At 37.7% G+C, this 21,415-nt stretch overlaps 1 protein-coding gene across 2 annotated transcripts in view; it reads right to left on the minus strand.

The window, feature by feature from the left end:
• si:cabz01090165.1 (uncharacterized protein LOC100333421 homolog) overlaps window positions 1-21,415 on the minus strand; it is a 304,518-nt gene that overhangs the window by 143,139 nt on the left and 139,964 nt on the right. For both annotated transcript variants that reach the window (XM_017431082.3, XM_017431081.3), the window contains exon 4: window positions 5,429-5,600. The gene's annotated coding sequence lies outside the window, so the exon portion shown is untranslated. The remainder of the gene's footprint in view (window positions 1-5,428; window positions 5,601-21,415) is intronic.

Raw genomic sequence — 21,415 nt, forward strand, 5'->3', positions numbered from 1 at the left:
GTATTGTCATGTTTTAGCTTAGTTATCTTGTCATGTTCTGTAACTCTGTCTGTAATTTTGTTCTTGTGTTGTAAAGCACTTTGAGTCGCCTCGTGCTGAAAAGTGCTATATAAATAAATGTACCTACCTACCTACCTACCTACCTACCTACACACACACACCGACCCACTCAGCTGGAAGTTGTGCAAAATTATGGAGACATGATGGTTTGAGAAGCCTGAGGAGTTGAAGATCATCTGTTTGTCGTTTGGAAAGCCTAAACTTTTGGTGGAGGCTCCTTTTATATCCTCACCTTTAGCCAGGAAGTTACTAACTGTGCAATATCTCAGCTCAACTCAGATTTATTTATAAAGCATGTTTAAAAACAACCTAAGCTGACCAAAGCGCTGTACAACATGACAATAAAAATAGCAATAAACACATGCAGGTATAAAAACGGGACAACAAAGATCAGACAGATCCAAAAGCCAGTGAATAAAATATGTTTTCAGTCTGGTTTAAAAAGATTCAGTAATGAAGAAAATCAATACTTACATATTCAATAAGATTGACTGCAGGTTTGTCCCCTTCCTGAGTTTGTTACATGCATAAAATCCAAGATTTATAAACATACAGACTGTTCTGTATTCAACAAAGTTGCTAAAGGAAAATAATAAATATTTTGTTTTAAAAGGAAAATCAGGAAACTGACCATAACTCAGAGTTTCCTTGTATTTTTTATGTTTAACTGATTATTTAACATTAGCAATAAGCTGAAATATAATAGCCTCTGATTGGCTCCTCAATGCTCTCATAAATCAGTGCAAAGATAATAACATTTTGGGGAAAATACCAATAAACAGAATAACATTATGCCCATTAAAGAGGTGGATGTTCTGTTATATGCCACAGTAGCTAAATGTAGTGTTTTATTGTTTTTACGTTCAGATTTGGAAATAAAAGCTAAACTGAGGCTCTTCTTCTGCTTCTGTGCTTCTCTTTGCTGAACGACCATAAACGAAACACAGAGACCAACAGGGTGTACTCTAACAGGCCTGCGTGCTTCGCTGCGCTGTCCGAATCAATAAACTTATAAAGCGACACGGAGAGGGCGCCTGTAAGACCGAGCAGCCTATCAGCAGCCGGACATGTCCTCATTCCCCCGGTTGAGTCCACCGCTCCTGTAATATGTTTTTTGACCTTGAGTTTGCACTGAAAGGATCAGGGAGCAGCACACAACCTGAGCTGCACCATTTCCACAAGTGTTAAAGTTCCCCAGCTCAAACATTATGTTTGCATTCACAGGTGTATTTTTGGAAGGCAGCAAAGAATGCAGTAAAAAAATCACAGCAATGCTTAGTATTCATGGTTATTCTGATAAAAAGGAACCAAATGCTTTGGCCTATAGTGATTATCTTAACAAGCCATCTGAGCAGCTGAAATTAGAGCAACCAAAAGCTTATTAAAGATTCACATTGTGCGGAAAGAGTTAGATCTGAAATTCAAGAGAAAAGATCCCCATTTCTGCAACACAGAAATCAATGATCTGGCGTTGGTACTCATTGATAACACCGTCTGCTTATTATGTAAAATCAGCTGCACAGATTGTCACAACCTCAAAGCCCAATATGAACTCCAGAGCTGCAGTCTTTGTCCTGATAGCTGCAGATCCATGAAAAGCCTCAGCCTAACTCAAAGCTGGACTTTGTGCTTAAATGTCGATTAGCAATATTTTATTTTCTCAATATTCCAAATTTCTGCTTTTCTAAAGAGAAACATTCAGAGGGCAGACAGAAATGATGCGCACTAATCATGGCAGCACAGGAGCAACAGAGGCTGGGGTCCATCATACCAGGCAGGACCCAAGATGGAGGCTGGATAAAGATGCTCCTGAGACAGTCCAGCACATAACGCCATAACCAAGCAGCTGGAACAGAGTACAGGAACATCTGTATGAATCTGGACAGGAAGTCCCACAGTCACAGTCAGAGACTCCACCTAAGGTGACCACTCTCACTCTACATCATGAGTCTCAGTCCTAAAAAAATCATTTGAACAATAAGAGATCTTCAGTTTGAGTCTCACATGAACAGAACTGAGTTAAAACTTCCAAAATTGGTGAAATACCTTCAGCCAAGACATCAATGAGTCATTTTGATGTGTTTCCGACATTTGTTTGACCCCAAAACAGTTACAGATTCAATTGAAAGCCGACGTTTAGAAAGTTACTGTTTTGTGCACAAGTTAAAAAGCTGCACAAATCACCTGAACAGGCCAGAAAAGGTGACGAATCGGAGTGATGAGGAGCATTTCAAAAAAGCATTACTTCCCAGGGTTGGAGAAAATTGAGGGATTGTGAAGTGTGCAGCTCATTCCACGCTGAGTTAAATTGGCTTGAAGCTGGTGGATGCTGGTTAGCAAAGACAGACAAAGAAGCTACAACATGTCTGTCACATTTCAGACCATCTGTTTTACAGGAATAAACAGAAAAAACATTATATGTTGACCCTGTCACACAGCTAAAACAATACATACTGCAAAACTACAGCATCGCAAACATTATTTTATGCAATTAGTGTTAAATTTTAGTGAAAACAAAGCATTTGTGTTTGTTTATTAGAATCGGCCCCCTCCCTCACAGCAGAGGCAGCAGTGTTTTTCTGCTGTAACTTGATTGTCTTCCAGCCGTCAGTTTCATTACCGGCGCTCTCATCTTGAGTCTGTACTTCCTATTAAACTGCTTGTGACCATTACGCCTGCTCATCTCATTCCTGTAATTCTGATTCAGGGTCTGCACCTGCCATCTCTGCCAGCACTCTGTCTCATTAGGGAACTCCTCTGACCGCAGCAGTGAATTCTGCAGCAAATTAGCTATGATTGAAAAACCTTCAATGGAAAATATACAACCGTGTTTCTGTGTGTACAATAATAGCAAGACAAACTGCTTGTACACATCAGTGTGTGAGGTGTGTTTAGTGGTGCAAAAAAAAGGAGGAAGGGAGCAGCTGCATGCAGGTAGGTCGTGCACTCAGGGGCCCATTTTAATGTGCCTGTGTGTGGGTGTGTGTGTGTGTGTGTGTGTGCGTGCGGATATGTGTGTGTTATGAGATCTATAGCTACCTAATGGACCTATTTGCTTATCGGAGTTATTTCAAACAATTCAGCTGCAGCAAGAAACTAATGTGGCTATTAAGGCTGCATTAGTTTCAGTCTGTGTATCAAACATAACACACACTAATTGCAAGCTATTCTAAATGTATTTTTCAGTTCAGAGTTTGCATAGAAGTCTTTAATGTGGTCACACTCCGGCTGACGAAGCACATCACAAGCTGATGTACTGTCCTAACTGTTGGATTCATCTTCCAAATCAGCCTTTTTTAGATCTTGACTCATCTTGAAAGAAAAATGCCAACGTCACACTTCGAATGATGCTCATCTTCCCCATGCTCCCGCAGTCCAGAAGGGAAAAAACACAGCAAGTGTTTGACTTTCAGATCCTCATGTAGGTAAAATCCTCCAGTTTTTAAGAAAAAGCTTTGTCTAAAATGAAACGGGTCAATTTTTTCAGTGTTTGGGAGGGTCTAAGCCTCTGAATTAGGGGTGCATCAATGCAATGCATCAGTATCAAAGCATCTTGTTTTCCTATTCCTATTATTATTTCATTTCAGTCACATTTTTTGATTTGCTACCAAAGAAATTCATACAAAGTTTAAATTAAACTACCCGTTGGACTGGGAATAGTGTGTTATGACTTTTGGCAGCAATCCATTGTAATATTACAAAAACAGAGAAGAGATCCCTGTACACAGCTATTAGATTTTATTGAAATCTGGGTAAAACCCAGTCCTGTTTGGAGCTCTACAGCTCAGACTTTACAGAAATATCTTTCAGAGGTGGACTTTACATGACGTGCTGTTTGTTTTAGATCTTTAATGTTTTTTTACACTATCACTGTTTAGGTTTGATGATTTCTGAAGGTTTTAGCACAGAAAGTTCAACTTTAGCCACACCAACTTTTGATCTGTCTCAAAATATTTACAGCCCTTTCCTATTCCCACAGACTTTACACTTTTTCTACAGTTTATACATCAAAACCTAGTTTGTTTTCCCATTCAGAGTATCTTTCACTGCTTTCAGACTAACAGTTTTCTCCTAAATTTCCCCAGAGGTCAGAGTGCAAACACCTGAACTCTTCAAAAGTGTAAATGGAAGGATCTATTTTTTACCTGACAAATCTCCTACATAAAACCATAGAAACAAAGAAACACAAATGTTTTTTTTAAAATTTTTAAATCCCAGTTACAGTTTTTGCACAGCGATTGTTTGAAGCCTAATTTTCCGTCTGTTTTTGTCTGTCAGGGAGTGACAGACACAGATATGTGGTCACCACGGTGACCAAAATCAGCCACTAGCAGCAGATTTACCATTTCTTTTGATTTTGGTACCCTGTCCTCTTCTCCTACAGTTTATACATCAAAACCTCTGGATTTTACCAGCTTAGATTACAACAAAGGGTAGTTGATCTTTAAAACAGGAAGTTAATGAATCTTTAAATCTTCTGTCAGCAGCTGCTTTGGTATCCTTTTACATTTCCCCAGAAATCTTCCAGTTACTCAAAATCCAGTAACCATGACTTTAAACCTGATTAAATAGAAACCACCTAAAAATAAATATCTCTGCACCTTTTTGCTTCCTGCTGTGCTTGTAAGCTTGTTCATTTTACAGGTAAAATATGCTGTATGTATATTGGACAGGAATAAGATAAAATCAGCTGCAGGAAAGAAACAATCAAATTACTGCTGGAGCAGAAAAAAATCAATTAAGACAGATTCCAACCACTGAACTCTAGGCAGTTAGGTGTAAAACACACCAAAGTGAACAATGTAAATATAGCAGTAATCCATCATACCTGTTCCAGACAAGTGGAGAAACAACACTTTATAACAGCAACGTTTCACTGCTAAATCCCACAGCAGCCAATAAGTCAAGTCATACTTTATTAAACTCAGAGGTAATCTGTCCTTTAAAATCAACACGAGAACTGGAAGAGTAAAGTCCAGTGGATCCAACTCGTTTATTTTCAGTATTGAAAAGAACATGAAACCCTACAAGGACGAGACATCAGGAATTATATTCAGTTTTCACTGCCTGTCAAACCCAAACTAAAGCAGAGTCCCTGAATCACAGAATCACAGAAATAATGCAATATCAAGAGTGTTTTATCAGAAAACCTTCAAATATTCATCCTTATAAACCACAGCACCACTCAGGCTTTTACACAAAAACATGTTTGGGTAAAACTGGATCAATACAAGCAAATGGTTTGCAGTAAAGAACTCCTCGAAAGACTTTCCAATGGTCACGATGACAAACTATAATCTGTTAATCTGTGTTTATTTCCACCAACCAGGTTGGATTTTACAAACAAACTCATTCGACAGCTGCCTACCTTATAGTTTCTCACAGGAAACAAAGCAGCACCGATGTTTATCCAGGTTCACGGGGACTTTCCCATGATGCTCCTGTTTTCAAAACTCCAGGATCCAGTAGACGGAGGTTTAAAATTCCACAAAGTCGTTCATTTGCTTCGGTACCTGTCCATCAAAGCTTGCTGAGTTTTCCTGCAGAGAGACAAAAAACAAGCAGAAGTGTTTTTAAGGAAAAAGAAAATTACTTATTGGGAGAGAAGATTAAAGTCAAACTGAATCCTGATTCCACTTAATGCAAAAAGCTCAAAAATTCAGGTAAAAATGATGTCACATCACCTGCTGCCTTTCATGACAGGCTTTTAAACTAAAATCAATTTAAGATGAGAAGGGACAGACTTCTAACTGTTTCGGACAATTCTTGAAAACAAAGGAATCTTATTTTAATCTTATGCCATTAAGATTAAGATGTGTTAGCACTCAGAGGATCTATTCTGACTGATTCTCTGCTGCTACCTCACCAAACTTTAGTTCAATATCTCTAAAATTGATCGAATTGTGACTATTTGTGTTTTGGCTAATGAAAGTGGATTATGGTGGCCATCTTGAATCAGACCAACTCCAAATATTAATCATTTGTAAACGTACATTCAGTAATTGTTTTCAGCAAGTTTTAATAAAATTTCTCCATTAATTCATGAGATATTTTACTAAGAAACAGACATATTTGACTCCAATAGTTAATGTTAAAGTTTTAAAATCAGATCTCAGGTGATCAGTCAGCACTCGACGTATAAGTTAGAAATTACTCTCAGCTACTACCACACTGAATTTTTACTCAGCTTCTGTAAAATTAAATGAGTTACAGCTATGTTTGCTAAAACTAACCAGAATATAGTACTGACTGTGTTTGTTGTAGCTTTAAAAACACAAATGTTCATCTACAACAAAACAACATCATGAAGTGATTTATTCGGTCAAATTATGGAAAATACAAAATCTTGGGCTTTTGGACTTTCACCTCAGTGAGTCAGAGCTGGTTTGTTGCTCTGCCTTTGTCTTTGTTTTTTGTGACTTTTGTGCATTTGTTTGATGAAATAATTAACTTGTTGAAGGTTTCATAAAACGGGGAGAGAGATGTGACACAAAGCAGCCAGGTTTGATGCAGATCTGGTTCTTGAAAAGACATGGAACATCTACTTATTAGGACACAATAAATACAGAATAATTTGCTTAAAATCCGCCCACAACACCTTCCTACATCGGTATGAGCCTCTCATGCTGTAGCACCTTCTTTTATTGTATGAAGCAGTAAAATGACCAGCAAACATGGCCTGTCTCCAGTTTCGCCCTCTTGTGGCTGATTGTTGACTTTCCTCAGACTGGTAACGGACAGCCAACCTGTTCAAATTCTTAGAAACAAACAGAACTCACAAACTTGCCTCCCTTTGCTCCGTCGCAGTTTCTCCTGCTGTCCCATTTTTTCAGTCTTTAATTACTTCTTCCTGTTTCTGTCACATCATCACTACTCTCTCAGAACATTTCTAGCCATCTTCATCCCTTTCTCCATCCCATTCTTCATCCTTAAAGAGAAACTCCACATCCATCTCCCTCTGAGACATGTATAGGAGATGACTTTGGCCCACTTCCTAAAGTATGTTTCCACAGTTATAAAAAAGATCCATTGAGCTGAAGTGGGGGAGACTAAATAGGTGACTGCAGGAAATTGTCAGGGTTTCTAAGAACATTTTCTGCTTGGAAACTGTCAGCACTTCTGTAGAAAATGATGCCAGCAGTCTTCTGACTCTGCTTGTCCTACTCACACCAGCCCAACCTCACGTCCCTCTGCTTTATCCACGGTCCTCCCATTCCTCAGGATTTTCTGCTCATTAAAGGAGGTCAAACTGGGTCAGAGCTCAGGCTCACCACAGGACCGCTGTCATATCGAGTGCTAAACTTTGCATGTGTATAAACTGGGAGCTTCAGTTCAAAATCTGTGTATTTTGAGTAAATGTTGTAAGTTTGATCATAAAATTAGAGTAAAATACGCCATGATCTCGTCACATATTCTGACAAGTTACTGGCTTTAACATGAACTTATAATAATAAACAAACCTGTGTTATATGATAAGGGAACCTTTATAACTGGATACTAAATAGTTATTAATGCAGTTGTTATTCCAGCTGTAAGCACCTAATAAATAAGCAGTTATTAAATAAAAAGGACAACACTGACTCACCTCTTGCCAAAACGTGACCTGCTTTGATGCTTTGTACTTTGATTATTTATAAATGATTTATAACTGCTTATTAAAGCTTTACAAAGTATTTACAAACTCAGGCATTAAAAGGTTTTTATCGAGATATCCCTCTTGTAACATTATGTTTTTTTGCTTTTAATAAAGCGGCTATTCTCCCATTTATATTCCTGACAGAAGAGAGAAACATCTTACAGCAAACTTTCTAATGTTTGTTTCAAAGTTTTCTTCTCTGGGTTTTAAAAATAGTTGAGTTTAAAATGAAATAAATAATCACAGAGTAATTGTTGTTTGCAGTGAATTATAGATAACAGCCTGAGCCTCCTGAGAAATGTTTGGTTTTGTTTGACAGTTTGACAGAAACATTCCTGCAAACATTCCAGAAAATCAAGTTTAAAAGTTTTATTTTCTACAAGAAGTGGACAATGAAAATCCAGACCCCCCAAAAGAAAAATCAGTATCTCAGTGGGAACTGTTCATTCCTTGTTTTAAATTTTATGAAAATGGATGATAATGTAATCGTCTGCGTGTGTCTGTTAGCAAAATAACTCATGAACCACTGGACAGTAGCTGAGAGTCATTCCAACACAGGAGAACTCTGAGAACGAACACATGACCAAACATCATTCTTTAAAACTTTGGTATGTGAAGTGGTGGGTGATAGGCATTCCTTCGAGGAATGCTACTTTTATTTTATCACTACCTTCTTTTGTTTTTGCTGTTTGAGCACATTCTACACTTGTTTTTGATATTAAAGCATAAAATGACACAACATAAACCAAGCAGGTGGTTCAGTCCATAAAACTGTCTCTAAACTTCATGGAAAACAAATAAACCATGCTGAGATGATAACACCACATATTCTAAATCCAAAACAGAGCATAAACTCAATCTGTTCCTGACGTTTTGACAAGATGGATCAAACCCACATTTTAATCTTCTGTCTGTTTTTTAAAACCTTGATAAAAGTTGACTCTACAAGCTTCAGGTGACCTGATTTCCATCCCTGGTGTGGCCTTTAAGGCTGCTGAAACACAGAAATCTGTTACAAAACTGCACCGTAGGCATTTTAAAACCTGCATATAGCTGCAGAAGACAAAGAAGTACAGCTTGTTACAATAAGTCTCTGGAGAATGAGGGAAGTTAGGTGATCTGGACTAAAACTACAACAAAGAAGAAAAAAAAGAGTAAAATTAAATCAAACATGTATGGATAATATTAACCTTTTATTTTCTTTAGAGAAAATGACACAAAATGTAGTTATTAAAGTTCATCAAACCATCAGTAACACAAAACTACATTTAAACCTAAGATCCAAACAAGAAATGTTCATTTTTGTTTGTTTTAAAGCTACTCATCACAAACTTTGAGATAAAACATAAAAAAGTTTAAATGGTGCAGTTTGAAAAAGTTTCATCCATTATTTTTTTTCAGATATATTGATATGCAGTTCTGAAATGCAGGCATGCACTCAATGTAACCAAAGCAATCAAACCAGTTTAAAGCTACAAGACGGCTGTCAGGAAGAAATATCAGGATCAGGGACCAAGCAGGTCGGTGGAGCGCCATAAAGATGGAAGAGTTCAAACACGCCTCGCTTCACAAAAATCTCCGGTAAGTTTACAGTTTCAACCCTAACAGACATTTTTAACAAATTTCAACAAATCTGAGCCTAAATACGTACAAACACTTCAGACGTCTCCGTCCCAAACAGTTGGTTCATGAGCATCACCATTGTTAACCAGTTTTCAGTCACCAGACTACCAGCTACCACACCTGGTAGTTGGTCACTAATTTAGCTTAAAAGGTTTTGTTTCTTACTTTATCTTTTATTTTTTGACTGATTTTCATGACTTTTCACTGAGCAGCTTTAAACACAGAAAAGTAAAAAGATGCAGACATAATTCCTCACCCAACAAAATAATTCCAAACTAAATTACCCCTTAAATCTGCTGCTAATGACTACATCTTCAAATACCAAAGTAAAACATAAAGTTATTAGAGACTGAATATCATTATAAGATGAAGCAGTTTTACAGTTTGTTTTTGCGAAGCTTGGACTCATTTTGCAGAGGCGGTGCTGCAGATGAGGGGAGGTTATGGTCTCTAAGAGGAGGTCAGGTGATTGCTGAGGGGAAACTTGTCAGATTGAGTAGATTTTCCTGTAGCTGATCTACCTCTTCAAAACGTCTTCAGCTGCTTCTCCTGCAGGGAAATCCTCTGACCTTTTACCCTCCAGCAGATTCTGATCGCCTCAAACAGCTAATCCTGTCACAGCGGTGAGCTTCAAACAAGCTGCACAGCAGCTCCGTTGTCCTCTTCTCTCCCTGAACAAAGCGAGTCCTCATTACCCCGTCCACCAATCAAATATGGACACAACTTCTGCCTCCGCACACCTTTTTATGCAGTTTTTATTTTTACTTTTTAACAGTTTTTATGCTGGAGTGTGTAAAAACACACTCCAGCATAAAAACTTCTGCATCAACATGAAGCACTTTGCCTCTGAAGAGCCTCATGTGAGATTCTCCACAGATCCACTCATCTCCACTCTGCAGTGGCTGGAAACCGAACTGCAACCTGCAGCTGCAGCAGGTGCAGCTCTGTGTGGAGAGGAGCGGAGGAAGGCCACCGCTCCTCCTCATCCTCATATCACTGAAGCTTTGTGTCAGCCTCTTCAGCTACATACAAGTAATCCATCTGATGTGTGAGCACAAGGACACTTGTTTAAACAAAGAGAAAATAAGCAGAATTCTTTGTTTAGAGACTGTATGCGAGTGTGAAGGTTACAGATGAGTTCATGGGAAAAAAGAGAAAAACATTTTTTTCTCAGGTTTGAAAAGTAATGGTCCTTTTTTCTAGGATGAATGCTGAGGCTGTATTTGGATGTTAAAATAATAAAATATTTAAACATAAATTAATCCTTATATGGCCCTGTATACATATTTGTCTTCTTTTTAATTGTAGATGGTTGTCATGCTACATCTCATTATAACATATATAATGACAGTAAAGCTTTGTTATTCATATTATATTTTAGATAATACAGAAATGTGTTAATGTAGTAAATTTGACTACAGTAAGTGGGACAGCGTGAACCCCCCCAAAAAAACAGATGGAAAAGTAGAGGTCAGACTTTAGAAATATCCAATATGTTCCTGTTTATTGGCTTCATTCAATCATAATCATGAGATAAACCAAATTAACCCCCAACCACAGCAGCTGATATACAATCCCTGATTCTCTGATTGGCTTTACTGTCAATATTTACAAGAGTTATTGATCCCTGAAACATAGAGATCTGTAGGAACCTTTTAGCTGGTTTAAATGTTAAGAAACAGTCTGATAAATAACAATCACTGCTGAGCATATCATTCAGTGTTTAACCCAAGAATGACACTTTGAGGGGCTGGGGTTCAAAACAGCAACCTGCAAGTTAAAGAATGACCCAAAAACAAACAGAAAAAATAAACATTGTTCATTTCCTGTCCCCTCCTGACATATAAGACCTGCATGTGTCAGGATGCCATCGTGCACACTGAGGTGAATGTTTTGCAACAGTTTTATTTAAAGAAATAATAAAGTAATTCAAAATTATTGGTATGCTGGTGATTATATTTGGAAAGAAACATCTAAATGAGAGTAAAAATGAGGCAGATATTAATAATTAACTTCAGAAAATAAAAAGAATCAGATATTTACTGTTAGTTTTGTTTATATTGTTTAATGTATTCCTCCTTATTTCTGCACAAACACAGTAACAGAAGACACAAAGCAGATCTGTTCTGTAGGTGATTTGGAGCAATGCTTTGACATGAAGCGGCGTGTTTATCTGACATCGTTCCAGCTAGGCAGATATGAAAATCAATACACTCTGAAAGGACAAAGAGGATGGTAAAAATAGGCTGAATGACTGGAAACACCATCCGTTCTTAAATAATCTGAGTGTACGTGTGTGTGTGTGTGTGTGTGTGTGTGTTTTCCTGAACATGTCTCTGAGAATATTCTGACACATCATTAACCTGAAGAACTCCTCACTTTGATTACAACCTATAATTAAAAACCATCTTTTATAACATCACTGGTATCAATGATCGGTGGGGATTTCCTGCTGCTTGTGTGTGTGTGTGTTTGGGGGGGTGGGGTTTGAAGAGAGATTTCTGACCCCATCATCACACAACTTCACCTTCATCCTTAAGCCTCTCCGGCCTTCTCTCTCTGTCACCAATCAATTCTCATTGCAGCAGCAACCGTGGAATCCATTTAGAGTCGCCTCGTCACAAAGGCACCACAGACGTTCTGCTGTGTGTGTGTGTGTGTGTGTGTGTGAGTATTTTCAGCTTTAATGGTGACCTTGAAATGCATCAGGAAGTGAAACATGAACATTTAGGAATGCTGCTGTTAATTCACTGAATGAAAAACACACAAATGTAACATTCCAGTAACATGTTCTGGATTTACATGTTTAGACCGTTTACGTTTTATTAATCATCATCATCATCATCATCATCATCATCATCATCATCGTGTGCATCCATGAGTGGTGAGACTGAGGCATCGTTGTTGAGGACCTGTTTCAAAGTTGCTCCAACTTTGCTGCTTACGTTTTAATATCTAGTAAAGATTATACCAAAGATTAAAGGCCTGACATTCCTTGAAGAAATGCATATCTACCGCTGTCTTTTAATTATTTTTAGAATAAGATTATCTTCTGTTCAATAATCACAGAGTTTAGCTGTTTTGGTCAAAGTTTAAAGTACATAAAGCATGATATCACCGGGTGTCATCCTCAGAGTCTGTGTTGTACTCTCAGCTACAACATCATTATTTAACTCAGTTTATGTAAAACTGATGGAGTTATCACCATGTTTGTGTTTTCTAAGATTGGGATGTTGTTTTAGATGTACAGCCAATGATTACTTGCTAAATTCTTCATTTAAATTTGTCCAGTGATTCATGAGGTATTTTGCGAATAGACAAGTTGACTCCAAATTGTTAATGATGTAATTATAAACAAACATCCTCTGCTATTTGTTAGCACTCAGAAAATGTGTTGCAGATCAGTCTCAACTACTGCGATGCTAAATTATAACTCAACATCTGCACAACTGCAAAATAGAGTTAATGTTTTCAGTTTGTTTCCGTAGTTTAATTGTAGGAATCTTCTGCTTTACTCTTCATTTACTGATGACCTGTTGCTGCCAACATGTTGAGTTTAAGATGCTCTGAACTCAGGTTTATATTAGATAAAGCGGTGAGAAACATACTGAGTAAAAAATACAAACAGATGTAGTTTTTGATATATAAAGTGTATGAAAAGATTGTGGGGGTACAAAGATAGTGCTGTCAAATATTTTGAAGAGTTTAAAAGTTAGTGTGACATCATCACACTAATCTGCAAAAATCATCATGTTTAGACTATTTTTATATATTTATATATAAATAAACCATCAAAGATCTCTAAACTGCAGTTCAGTCATGTAAAGTTTAACTTTCTGTGACCCGTTTAAACTCTGACTGATGTTTCTGATGTGAAGTCTGTCTGAGCTGTAAGGCTCCAAACATGGCTGACTTTTCTCCTCAAAACTCCCAGAATGATGTCCTCCTATACCAAAGGTCATGGCCCACCATCAGCCCCACATTTTGATGTATTTTCCTCTGTTTCTGAAGCTGCAGGAGGAGGAGTAGTGAACTGAGAACTGAGACAGAAACGGAAGAATAGGCGCCTAATGGTAATAAGGCTTCGGTGCTTATGCAATGGCACTCTTAATAAATCAACATAATGGCGATCAGACCCAACTGACGGAGGAGCTCTACAGCTGGATGCTTCGACTTTTCGCTCACCTTGAAGTTTATCTGCTCAGCCCAAATGTTTCAAACAGGAACAGTCCAAAAGGACACATGACCAGGAAACTGAGAAGGAGAGGTTCTGAGTTAGTGACTGAAAGGAAGGTCAGCTGACTGAGAGCTGAACAGAGCCTCTTCATTTAAACATAATTAATGTGAGGATGAAGAAGAGGAAGATGACGGAGGATAATGATCAGGCCCACAGCTCCTCAAAGCTTCGGCAGCCTCCGCCTCTTATCTCCTCCACCCCCACGACAGTTCCATCCCAGAGACGACTCCTATCTTTAAAATGTTTCTCTTTGTTTTGTCACCAGGAACCATTTTGTCCTCTGCAGTTCTTCCTCCTCACCCCCACCCTCCCCAAACATCTGTCTCATTTTTAGCACAATTTGAACATTATTTCCTAATTGTGTGAATGCTGAGTCAGCACAGTTAATTGATTTTAGTTTACACAAAAATGGCTCCAACTGTGAATTTTCCAGATATTGAGCTGAAGTTTGTTGTGCTAGTAGCTGACACAGTATGCAGGATTGTATGGGATAGTTCAATACCATGAAAGATTATGTTTAATGACATTGTCAAGGTTTGACAAGATTGATTACACTTCCATCATTTCTCAGGATTTCAGTCTAAAACTCTAACGAGAAACAAGGCGGGTGATATGCATTCCTTCAAAGAATGCTAGGCTGAAATGGTTTTGTTTCTTGGTTTATACCTTGAGTATCCTTTGAAAACCTAATTTGTGGTTAAACAGGTCCATCTGCCCTGCTGCTGAGTGAAACGATCTGGAACCATAACAGAGCAAGAAGGGACGCAGAATCCAGTTAGTTTCTGTGTCACCAGACTGTCTGGCTGCTCGCCACACATCCGGTTCTGCTTCTGCTGAGGCAGAACCGGACTCCAAACACACACATCTTTCTCATCACAGCTGGCAAACATACAAATGCCATCATTTTACTGATCATTGAAAACTCATTATGTTTTTATCTGAAAAAAAAAAAAGATCCTAATCAGAGTAGATGAGAATCTGTTCCCTGCAAGTTGTTTTTATCACTAAGCAACAAAATGCATTACACAAAGAAAATCAATGCTGCTGAGATTGTGTTTGTCATCAACTTAATGAGCAGATGAACTTTCCAATTTGTAGAAAGTAACTATTGAACATAACAACATGTTGTTTACTGATGGCAGATTCCATTTGTTTCATTAAAGCTTTACAATCTTTCATTGACATTATAACATCTGAATATGGTAACAACAACTTTATTACTTAAGACACCCGTTTGAAGACTGTTGGGGATGTAAACTCAACCAAAACAAACTCCAGTCATACATTTCCTATTTTAAATCTATGTCAGATTGGTTTGAAAGCTGCTGGTTTTTATCTCACAGAAAACTGAACCTATCAGAGCCAGTTTCCTCCTGAGGCTTCAGTCATTTCTGTCTATAGGACTGATGGTTTTATTTTGAATTCCCAAACTCTCATTGACTTCCACTGCATGTCTGCTTTAAAACAGAGAATGAAGGGTTGTTTCAACTAGTCATATTTCCCACACAAAACACTGTAGACTTAGATGTAAAAATGCAAGTGTGATGACCTTCTGCCACTCACAGTACAAGGTGTTTTTTTTATATAACTTGTAGTTTACACACAGAAACTGTTTGTTTGGGGCTGACTTTTTTGTCTGTTTGTCTTAACCGTGTTAGCATGGTCACACTGATATGTCCCTGGCAGCAGATTTAACTTCTTTTTTACCTTGGTTCTCTTTACTCTCCTTTTATAGTTTACACATTAAAACATCAGCATGTTGTCAGCTTAGATTTCTACTAAAGAAAGTCCCAAAGTCCTGTTGGTCTTTACAGAAGGAAGTCGATAGGTAGAAGCTGTAATGGCATCCTTCAGAGTTTCTGTAAAATTTTCAAGCTTCAAACATTTAATTTTAGGAAGAAGCCTCCACCATGTCCCACACTGAGGTTGTTGAGGTTATAAAATGCAAATACTATGGTTGACAGCTATTGTTCTATTGTTGACAAGTCTTTTAGGAAAATGTTTTATTGCTTTGTTATTGACTTGGTTTGAGCAGATTTACCTTAATATTTATCTCTGAAATTGTTTTTTTTTACTCCTTTTTAATGTTTTATATGCATACTTTTATCTTTAAACTTTTGGGAGTTGATTGATGACCTCAGGTTGGTAAGTATCATGTCCCGTTCTGATTCCTGTGAATAAATCTCATTTGTTCCTGCTCTGATAAAGGCCAGCAGGCTGAAATCTTAGCTTCACTTTCTTTGACCCAGCTTAGAGTAAATCCACATAAATAAGATTAACTAACTCTGTCCTGAAGTTTTCTCTGTTAGACTTATTGATTCTCAGGTATTTTACTTTTTGGGTCCTAATGTGCTGATTTAAAGAGGAATTCCCTTTAAAAGTACGTGGTTACAGCTGTGAGGAAGACATGCACTCACTTATTGATTCAGTCATTCAAATAATTGGAAGTCAATAGAGGTCAGTCAGAAAATGATTATTAAATAATACAGATAATTAACTGAGCCGTCTCCTGCTTCGCCGGTTAACCTGCAGAGATGTTTTTACCCTTAACGTCTCTCGTGGACATTACAGAGAGACGTGTTATGGACAGAAAACATCAGACACAGAAACTCAAAAGAAAGAAAAAGAGAAGTAAAACCGTGAGCGAGCGAGCGGGGCGATGGATGGTGTGAAAGAGGGAATGTAGCTGCTGGTTGGATAATGACACCATAAGAGCTTTTTGTAGAGTTCTTAACTGCCGGCTGAGAGGCGGCGGGTCGAGGTGGAAACACCTCTACTCATAACGGTGAAGGACTCCCATTTATAGTCAAGTGGATCGCTCTGTGCCTCTTTGTCTTTCCCCAACTTCTTCCTCTCTGAGTGAAAGTCTGGGGCATCACTTAGTGCGTATCAAACTCCATTTTAAACCAACTCTTAGAGTATCATCAGGCTGATTCAATCGATGACCGATGACCAGTCTGGCTCTGATTCGTGTCAGAGGCTGGAAGATTTTACACCCATGCAAAATCAATTGCAAATATTTTTTTAAAAAACAAGTTTTCTTTTCACAGTGCACTATATATATGTTACACTGCTTGTTGTGGTTTCTTTAATTTAAAGAAATAAGTCAGAACAGAGAAACTCACTACATAGCAGAAGAATAATCCTGTTGTTGGATATTCAAATGAGTCATTTTGTCAAAAAAAGTTCTCAACTTAAACCTTAATTAGTTTTAAAAACTGTGTTTTGAAGGACCAGGTGATGTTACATCTCCCATTAAAACATAGGGACAGTAATGTTTGTTAAATTTTTGCTTCACTTTACGTTTTCAGCCTTTCCTGCAGTAAAACCAAAAAAAAAAACTGATGCTCCTCACACAAAGAGGCTCTGGTTAACAGCAGCATGAGCCCAGACGTAAAAAAGAAGAGAGAGAAAAAGAAACGGACAAAAGTGTTGCAAAGAGAAGAATTCTTGAGCTGAATTTACTTCTGGAAACATCAACAGTTGGACATCTGGACTGCAACATTAGGAAAAGGTGGTTCAAACAGCTGAAATCAACTCCATTTGTAAATGCAAATAATTTCAGCTGACTCTCATGGGACAAAAACTGCACCAGTGCTGCAAAATCTAACAGTTATCTGTTAGAAACAATAAGTCAACAGACAACAAGCCCTGACAGAGACTGAGGGTCAGCTTTTTCTGTTTGCTTTTGTTTTTTACCAAAAGTCAACTTGGGCTTAAATTTAAGCTCAGGATTTGATGAAATCCTGCAGATATACATTCAATAATCTTCCAGCAGCGGGGTGGGATGCACACAAACACTGCATGACTGACTTTCATCCCGGAGAGCTCACTTGGTTCGACCCGCCTGTTCGAGGTTCCAACCTCCTGCTGCCGTGCTGCAGCGACAGCTTTGATTGATATGACCTTAGAGTCACAGGTGCCTGGTTAGTTTTTGTTTCATACAAACAGCAAACCTCTCAGCCTGTCACCAGCAAAGACATGCACCTCAACCAAGAGACCAAGGAAACCTGGAAACATCAGGCCAGCTGTTGATGTGTTGATGAGACGAAGGAGCTCAGCTGACTCCTGGAAAACCTCAAGCTACAACGTAATACAAAACATATAACAATAAATAAACAAATAAAGCAGATGAAATAGTTTATTTTGATGTGACAGGACATAAAGATTTGTGTTAGCTTAGAAAACTTAGTAAAACACAGAAAGTGTCTTTTAATTACTTCTCAAAACTGTCCTGTTTTAAAATTAAAAAATATTAATAAAAGCAAAACTCACAGAAATAAGTAGTGACTTGTCCATCATGGTTTATTTACTTTTCTGAAGGAATTTTGATCTCATAAAGATAATTTGTCACCTTTGTAAAAAAAATTCCAGTTGCACTTTGTTGTAGAGGCTAAAGGAGGTTAATAATTAAAGTGAAAACAGGCCTCATCTGGATGCTTTCCTTTTATATTAAAAGTCAACCTGACGAGTCTCTAATGGCAACTTTAAAAAGACATGTTGTTGATTCCTCACGAATCATAGAAAAACAAATGTTTTCAGTCTGTTTGTGTGACAAGTGTTTGGCAGTTACTTGAAAACAGCAGAACTGTAATTACTTCTGGGAATCTGAGGTCAAGAGCGGTGCTGCAAGTTTAAATTGATTTTTTTTTCTTTAAACGTTTCATTAACGCAGCTGCAGAGAATAAATATGAAGCTTATGAAAACCTTAATGTTCAGCTTCAATGTGCAAAGTGATGTTAGCATGATTCAACTCAAACAGACCAGACATTTTATCTTCAGACTGTCTGCATTTTTCAGTCTGTATCCTAAGAAGGATTATTTACACTGTATTCTGAAAACACATGATTTGAGAAAGTTTCCCAGAATTGAAGCAAACTGGTTAGAAATTTGATGAGAGTTTCATTAAAGGGACAAAAACCATGACTTCACTCAGAACACAAACTGGAAATGTTGGCCTTGTTTGAATAAATCAAACATTTTCTGCACGTGACCAAAAACCTGCTGGGAGCCTGAGTGAGTCTTCATCAGCTGTTTGGAGAGGAAGACCTCATCAGCTGCTCAGTGATCGATGGAGCTGCAGTCAGTCTCATGACTGAAACTTTACACATCGAGTGTTGATGCATGCTGGGAAATGAGACTGCACAGGAGCCCAGTGTTCACTCACAATTCAACTGTTTCTACTTCCTGATGCTTTCAAACTCAACACTTCTTCCAAAAAACGAAACGTGTTTTTGTTGCACCTAATATTTTTATTATCCTATTTGGTTCCAAAAGCTTCACATGCATGCCAAACTTTTCAGCAGCAAACAAAAGAATCATCTGCTTTACAGGAACTTACAGAACTAATTAAAAAATGTAGTTTATTTTAAAAAACACAAATTGAGAAAATGGTGCTAATTTTTACATTTTTTTCTTTGGCTTGAACATTTAATTTTATTTGATATTAAGATAAAAAACGTTCCAGTCAGAAAGCTGCTTCTGAATTTATATAACATTGTCTTACTTTGGATGGATAAAAAGATGGATGGATGAAAAGATGGATAGATAAACTAATGAAGAAGTGGATGGATGAAAGAATGAACAAATGATAGGATGAAGACAGATGGTTGGATGAACAGATGATGGATGGATGATAGATTGATAACTAGATGGATGCAAGCAGCTCAGATCAATTTAAGTTGACAAAATGAAAAAAGAAGATCCTTTTTTAAGTCCCACTTTTTATTTCTTCTACAGTTTCTTACAGTAAAGTTTGGAATTAAAAACTGAATGAAAGAAGCTTTTTTATTAAAAATCAGTGCAAGCTTCTCTTCTTTGAACACCTCTTGTCTGGCCATCACTTTAATTTAACAGATTGTTTAAAGAAAGCAGTTAAAATGTTTAATGCTCTTATTAATCAATGTTATTGATCCTAAACAGTATTAAAGGAGAGCGTTTCATCACAGCTTGGCTATCTCATAGAAATGTGTAAAAATTTGAAGAGTTCACATCTAAATTCAGCACAGGAATGTCACACACTCTGCTCTTTGTTATTATTCATTTCCTGTTTAATCGCTTCCTGCTTTTTGTTAGCTTTGGAAGCAGAGGAATGATTTATTTACTTCACCATAGTAGTTTTTTTATTCTTCAGGTTTTTTACATTGTCAGCAGAGTCGTGATACCGGAGGGGGGATAAACCCCGCGTGCATTAATGTTCATCTGGGAATGTGTGTTCATTAAAAATGCATCGAGCAGCGAAACGCTCAGCACTTCTCCACGATTGTATTGATTTCCTGAGCGGTGGTCTGGACTAATATCTGGTGGTATTAATTCCTGTTAAATATTCATGATGGCTATCACTTTACAAACCAAAGGAACTCTTTGGATAATTATCAATGGACATTTTAAGTTTGCCACAGCAGCTTGAGTTGTTCCTACGTAAATATGTCAGCTTGCTCACAGCAAAAGTGCTAAAACTCAGCCTGACAATCAATAAAAGGTTTTGGGTCCCTATGTTTAAATATATTTCAAATAATGTTTGAACAAAACAAGCTAACTGATGTTCAATGAGCCAATAAAGGAGCAGTAAGTTCTTGGCCTTTCAGGGCAGGGCAAACAATAAAATAATTTAAAAACAATGCAGCTGGACTTCTGTTCTGGAGTTGAAGACATTTGGCCTTCCATCCAGGAGACTTTCTCAATTAATGAGTTGAATTTACTGACATCTAGTGGCAAAGTTTCAAACTACAACCAACTGATCACACAGCCCCTACTGCCAGCTTTTAGCTTGTTTTGAAACAGTGCTCTGCAAGAAGCTTCATATTTGTTTTTTAACATCTAAAGTCCAGTTTAAAGTCCAGTTTAGGTCTTTGCAGGTAACATGATGTGAAGTTTGGCTTATTTTTGTTCTCTTGAGCGCCGTTATTTAATTTCAGCTGGCTTCTAAAACATTATAACCCGTTATGTTGGCATCCACCAGTCTCTGTTGTGCAGTCAGCAACTGGTACCGAATTCTGCAGCCAGACTTTTAACTGGTACCAGGAAACGAGCCAGTATCCCTCCTGTGTTTGTCTCTGTTCACTGGCTTCCTGCTCAGTAAAAGCTGGGCTTTACATTTATCCTGTTTCTTTATAAAGCATTGCATGGGACTTGAATATATGTGTAAAATTATCTGATGTTTTCTGCACTATATCTTTATTCTAGATCTCTTAGATTATCTGAATAGCTCCTTTCAGAAGCTTTCCTTTCTAGTTTGGTCAGCAAGGGAGATCGTGCTTTAGCTGTGGAGCAGCCGTTTTCGATCCTTGGTCAAGTGTGGCCCTCTTTTGCAGTTTTTAATCAAAGCTTAAGAAACATTTATTTATGTATTTATTTATTTAGAGCTTTTAATTGCACCTAATCGCTTTGGTATCTAAGTAATCGGTCATTTATGTCTTTTTCTCTTTTTTTTAAAACTGATTTTAATGTTTTTATGGCTGTTGTCTTGAGTTTGATTCTACAGCATTTTGGTCGGCTGGTTGCTTTAAATGTGCGTTATAAATAAAGCTGATCTGATTTTATTATGTTTGGACCTTGTGAGATGGTTGGAAACCAGAAAGAGCTGCAGGAAAGAGTCTACAGGCGGGTTTGTTTCAGCAAGTATCAACAAAACAAGAGGGTCCATCAGTCCAGCCATCCATCCACCTGTTCATTTATCCATCCATCCATCCATCATCCATCCATCATCCATCATCCATCCATCCACCTGTTCATTTATCCATCCATCCATCCATCATCCATCCATCATCCATCATCCATCCATCCACCTGTTCATTTATCCATCCATCCATCCATCATCCATCCATCATCCATCATCCATCCATCCACCCGTCCGTCCA

The sequence above is a fragment of the Kryptolebias marmoratus genome, linkage group LG2 (assembly GCF_001649575.2).
Source record: "Kryptolebias marmoratus isolate JLee-2015 linkage group LG2, ASM164957v2, whole genome shotgun sequence".
In the NCBI taxonomy this organism is placed as follows: domain Eukaryota; kingdom Metazoa; phylum Chordata; class Actinopteri; order Cyprinodontiformes; family Rivulidae; genus Kryptolebias; species Kryptolebias marmoratus.